Consider the following 6,000-nt stretch of genomic DNA (forward strand, 5'->3'; position numbering starts at 1 on the left):
CTGCTCATATATGGTAACCTGTGGCTTACTGTGACATGCAAACATAGCTTTTGTGGGTCTACAGCTGATGCCAAAGGCAGCTGGTGGTAACGTAAGAAGAAGCTACTGGATCAGGCCAGTGTCTCATCTAGTTCTTCTTCCAGTGGTCATCCAGAGACCTTTGGGAAGCCCAAATGCAGGACCAAAGGGCAGCAGCACTCTCCACTCTCACAGTTTCCAGCAACTGGTATTCAAAGGCTACCGTCTCCAACAGCGGAGGCAGAACATAACCATAAGAGTTAGCAGCCACTGATAGACTTCTCCATGAATTTGTGTCATCCTCTTATATAGCCACCGTGGCCATTTTTGCTCTGTTTGGATGGGAAATCCAAGCCTGGTTTCTATGTAGCAGGCACAGAGCCTGACAGTTACGGTAAGTTTTTTTTCCATCTCAGTTGCCACGTTACATGGGAGAATTGGTCACCCTTCATATCAGCACATAGAAAATTTAGGCTCCAAGGATGAGTCTTTAGGCACATAGCCAATACTTTCCCTTTACTTAGTAGAACTTAAGCATTGCAGAAAAGAGTATGGACAAGGTTAACAACATTATAAAAGGCAAGTTAAGATTACAAATCTAAAATATTGATTATTAATGAAGAGCTTAAAAAACCACCCCTAATTAAACCATAATTACCAGAATCAACAAGCAAAAGTTGATACACACCTCCCCAAAGACAGAGTGAGAGATGCTTCAAGGAAGGGACATTTATACCCAATTTCCCCTTTGAATAAGATTCCCCCCCTAAACTTTCTCAATTATCAAAGAAAAACAAGACTACATTCCACAAAGTATCCAACTACATAAAAGGATATGACAGATCAAATACTGAAATACATCCATTGCGACTTCTGCAATATTTTTGACTAAACATAGACTACTACCATCAAAGCAAAATAGTTTTAGCAACATCTAGTAAAACTACATCAAATACAAAAAAATAGCTATTTAAAAAAAAGTCTATCTGGATAGAAGTTACACAGAAACATATCTGACTTATACAATAATGTGTCTGGTCCACATCCGAGCATACTAAAAGTATCAGTGTTAAAAATGGCATTCACTGTGAATACAACTGGTTTAACTAATCTATAAAGATGAATTAAAGGTAAAGGTAAAGGGACCCCTGACCGTTAAGTCCAGTCACGGACAACTCTGGGGTTGCGGCGCTCATCTCGCTTTACTGGCCGAGGGAGCCGGCGTTTGTCCGCAGATAGCTTTCGGGTCATGTGGCCAGCATGACTAAGCTGCTTCTGGCGAACCAGAGCAGCGCACGTAAACTCCGTTTACCTTCCCACCGGAGTGGTACCTATTTATCTACTTGCACTTTGACGTGCTTTCGAACTGCTAGGTTCACAGGAGCAGGGACCGAGCAATGGGAGCTCACCCTGTCGCAGGTATTCGAACTGCCGACCTTCTGATTGGCAAGCCCTAGGCTCAGTGGTTTAGACCACAGTGCCACCCACATCCCTTTATAAAGATGAATTAAGTTACGCCAATTTAAGGCTTTCTTTTTATAACAGGAGATATTGGTTCAAGGTGAGGAATGAGGACTAGTGATATACCAGTCTAAAATGCAAGTCTGGCTTGTTGCAAAAACAGAAAGATGCTCTTTATTCCCATTGTAACAAATTTAATTGTGCTGCATCGGGGTAAGGAAAATCAGCTATAAGGCCTGTACCAATGTCTCTTGAAGCAGCAGAAATGAGTGCAGAAGAGGGAATATTTGCCACACCATCTGAATGGCAGCCTTCATTGCCTCTTGTGGAAGCGAGTTCCATTGCCTGGAGATTGTACATTGTTTTGTGCTCAACTATACTCAATGAGCATCCTTCAGACCTCTGCTCTGTAGGGCTTGGGGCTGGCTTCACACATTATTACATTTTTCTACTTGGGCACAGACCCATGAGCACAAAATAATGAGGCGTGTATCCCGCCAAGTACGAGAGGCGTGTGAATGGAAAATTATTATTAAAACGTGAAAGACTCAGGAGCAAGAACCAGGAAAGTAATGGGACCCCACATCTAAATCTTTTAAAGGGCCCACTTGCTGGATTTCACACAATGGTCCGCGTGAGTACAAAACGTACCATGTGAAGCCACCCTACAAAGTGTGGCGTGGGGGTTTGGGAGTAGAGGGAAATAGAAGGGCAGAGAGCACTGTTTATCAGTGCTCCTCCTTTACCCCAAGGCATTGGTTTTTCAAATCAAACACTTATGAGAAAACAAAGCGAGATCCCAATCTAGTCCCACAGTCGCAGGCTGATTAACCCTGAGTTCAAGCCCAGGCCCCCACTTTGCCTATAAATAGCTTTGCCTTTTCCTTTCTCATCCTCCCGGCAGGGGCTGTAAAATGCCTGCCCTTTTATGGTCAAAATGGAAGATTCCTAGAGCTGAGCAGTCCAGATCTCCCATGTTGGGGCTCAGCCAAGGGGCTCAGGGGGGGGGGATGCAGCGCTGGGTCTCACAAGATGCTGCTGCTGCTTCTCCTCAGCATGTTCTTGGCTGGGATAAATCATAATGCCAAGAACAAAGCGCAGGTTTTCAGGGCCTTAGAGAAGGGGGTTGGTGGAGTTCAGGCGTTTTGGAAGCCGTGGTTAGGAAACGTAATGGTGCTGTCTTCCTCCCCTCTCTCATGTTCCCTCTCTCCTTCAGGGACCAGACATTTTGTTCTGGCTCCATGCTTGAAAGCTGGATTCTCCCAGTAAAGGATCAAAGGCCGTTTTTGGACTATATGGCCAAATCAGGGCCAAATAAAGTGAATTTGTACATGATGTTCATGGAGTACTGAACATGTGTAAATATATCAAGGATACAACAAGGCGCACAATGAATGATTCAGGTTTGTGATTGTGCAGTTATGTTCATGGTTATTTAAAATGCATATAGTTCTTATGCGTGGGTTTCTTTTAATGCTCTTTAAGAAATTTTCATTTATATAGCAATGATACAAAAAAGGCATCCCATAACGAACAAAAGGGACATTTGCAAGTGTGATTTATTTTTTTTAAGAAGAGTCTTAATGCATTTGGTAATCTTTGCACACATGGCATTCAAACATGTATTGTATGTGTGCTTTAAGACGAAAACCCTGAGAGAAATCCACATCCCGATTTTCAAGTTGCAGGCGTGGATTTAAACTACAAAATGCAAAATCTAATCATTAAACTTTCATGTCTCTATTTTCCATTTTAGAGGATGGCGTCCATTGTTTAGCATGTATATAAAGGGTGAGGAAGAGATGAAATCTTGGTGACAGCCGTTAAGCGTTAACCCACCCCCTGTAATGGAGCGTTGGCATTCAACTACTGTATAAGCTTTCTAATTTAAATTGGTTAAATACATCAGCATATACAGAAGTCCAATACTATACCAGTATCAGTTTCTATGATGACTACATAGACACATGCCAGCTCCTAGGAGCCAAGGCAGTTTTGGCCCCTAGTGGCTTTTATGTTGTTGTTTGTTTTTGAGGGGGCCAGCGTCCTCAATGTTCAGAGGGTGTTTGGCTCTGCCCCCTGGCTCATTGTAACGTCACACGCATAACACCAGGAAATCGCATCAGACCCCCTCAATCAACTTGAGAAGATGGCGCCTCTGCTTACACATATATATAAACTGGTATGCAAATGTGGCATAAACCAAGTGGCTTTCATGACTGTGCATATTTCTACACATTTCTGAAAACTGTGTGAGTGCAATAGGAATAACAGCATGAGTCAGGATTGTTGCTTGGTACTGGGATGGCAGACCCTCCAAGTGTTGCTATTTTCCAGGGACAAAAGATTTACAAAAGTCGTCCCAGTTTCTGATTTGATCCTGGAATGCCCCGCTTCTCCTTAGGATGTCTCTATTTTCATTGGAGAAATATTGCAGGTTATGGTAGGACCTCCCTATTTTGGACAGTATGGAGTTATCCGACCCTGAGCCATCCTATATAGGGAAGTTTTTTAAAAAAAAAATTGTTTAATGTTTATTTATGTTTTAATATATGTTAGAAGCTGCCCAGAAGGTCTAGGGAAACCCAGTCAAATTGGTGGGGTATAATAATAATAATAATAATAATAATAATAATAATAATAATAATTCATCGGAGAAGTGTTGGAGGGTATGGGATGGTATCAACTTTGGGCAAGACCTGCACAGAACACTAAAGTTCTTTGCCCAGAGGGATGGCAATATAAATCAGTTTATTTTACGAGATGCAGTTACTTGGTGCTCTCCAGTGCATGGCTCAGCATGCTTATGGTCACATGCCTCCCCTTCAGACTTTTGGCATCCATTAGATAACACAGAGTGAACCCACTGAAACACATCTGGGCCATAAAGTGTGATGTGGCCTTGAGCTGCCAGGAGGCTTGGGCCCAGACGCTGTCCATTTCATTCCAGAACAACATTGCACAAACCTCCAGAATGCTTATGCTTGGAACAGAGTCAGTGCTGAGTCACAGCTGCTCTTCTTCCTCTTGCTTTCAGAAGCAGATTAAAGGATGCTTCCAGGCAGGGGTTTAATATTACAAACAGGCAGTTCAGATATCTTTTAAAAAAAACACCACCCAGGGAAATTGGCAACAGTTTGTTTTTTTTAAAAAAAAACCTTAAAAACTGTATTGGGGAAATGTTTGCATTTCTTTTTAAAATGTGTTGTATCGATGGACACTATTCTGAGTTTTATGATAAGGTGGTATGTAAATACTTTTGTAAATATGAATAAATAAATCTTGATTAAATGAGGATAACATATGGGCCGACATAATTATGTGGACACGGAGGAAAAAGGCATGCATGTGGACCGTTGATCCCACAATAAAACACCTACTTGGAAGCATTCAAAAGGAAAATGGGCACGTAGTGGCGAAAGAGCAATTGGAATCCTGTCTACTGGATATATGCCCCAGATTTTGTGTTCATCTGACCTACAGAGCTTATAGACAATGGCTCTGCGTGTTGGGTCATGTACCCTTATTTATGAGCTCATTGTCCATGCCTATTGTTCTTCACAGGGCTAGAGGAAATGCAAGGGGTCTGGTTCAAGGTAGTACATTTCAGCTGGGTCAGGGCAACTGGGCTACTCAAGAAGGTAACATAGAGCTCCTGGTAAAAAGGACAAAAAAAACAACGACATAGCACAATGTTGGTCTCATTCATGTGGGAGGGCAACTCTTTTCTCATAATGTGAAATTGAAAATTGCATGCAAATTTGTGTAAGGAAACCCTGATGACCACTTTTGTTAGAAATGTCAGGAGCAGGTGTTTAGGAGTGGAGAAGTCAAAGGGAGAGGAGGTGCTTTCCCCATCCCCCATTGCAGCTCCTACCCCACAAGCTGCTTAGTCCCACATAGAATTCAAGGCTCATGTTTGCGAGCCACCTGGAAGCCATGGGAATGAAGAATGGGCTGGGTGCTGGTGTGACGGTTGCAGCATCAGGAAAGCAGCTGGTGGGGAAATGGTCAAGTACCTCCCATCTCCTGATGTGTTTATGTTGCAAATCATCCCCTCCTGGACTTCCCTACAAGGAGCTGCAGTCGGGTTTAAGTGCACACCTTTGTTGGTAACATGTAGTTTCAGCCCTTAGAAAATCCTGTTTGTGCTTCTCTGAAACTGCCCTTAGTTGCATTCTGCAATGCAAATGGGGGCAGCACAGGAGAGGATTAGATGCTGGTTCTGGAAAAGCCAAGGCCCCCACCCCACCCCCACGAGCAATGAAGTTTGTTCCCGAGAGCAATATAGATTTCCAGCAGATAGCGCAGTTCAGAACAAAATGTGCTCTCCGTGACAAAGACAGCTCCTTCCTGCATCGTCTTCCCAGGCCTTTGTCTCATCTCAACCTTTTCCATATTCTAAAGTCTCCCCACCCCACATAAATTTTACCCCCTCCTTCTCAGTCTTTCCCAACCAGCTTTACACCACATCTTTCAGCTTCCCAGTTTGCTGCTCGTTCTCCCTTTCCATACTTTCAG

This window comes from Zootoca vivipara, chromosome 2 (assembly GCF_965207765.1).
Source record: "Zootoca vivipara chromosome 2, rZooViv2.hap1.1, whole genome shotgun sequence".
Classification (NCBI taxonomy): domain Eukaryota; kingdom Metazoa; phylum Chordata; class Lepidosauria; order Squamata; family Lacertidae; genus Zootoca; species Zootoca vivipara.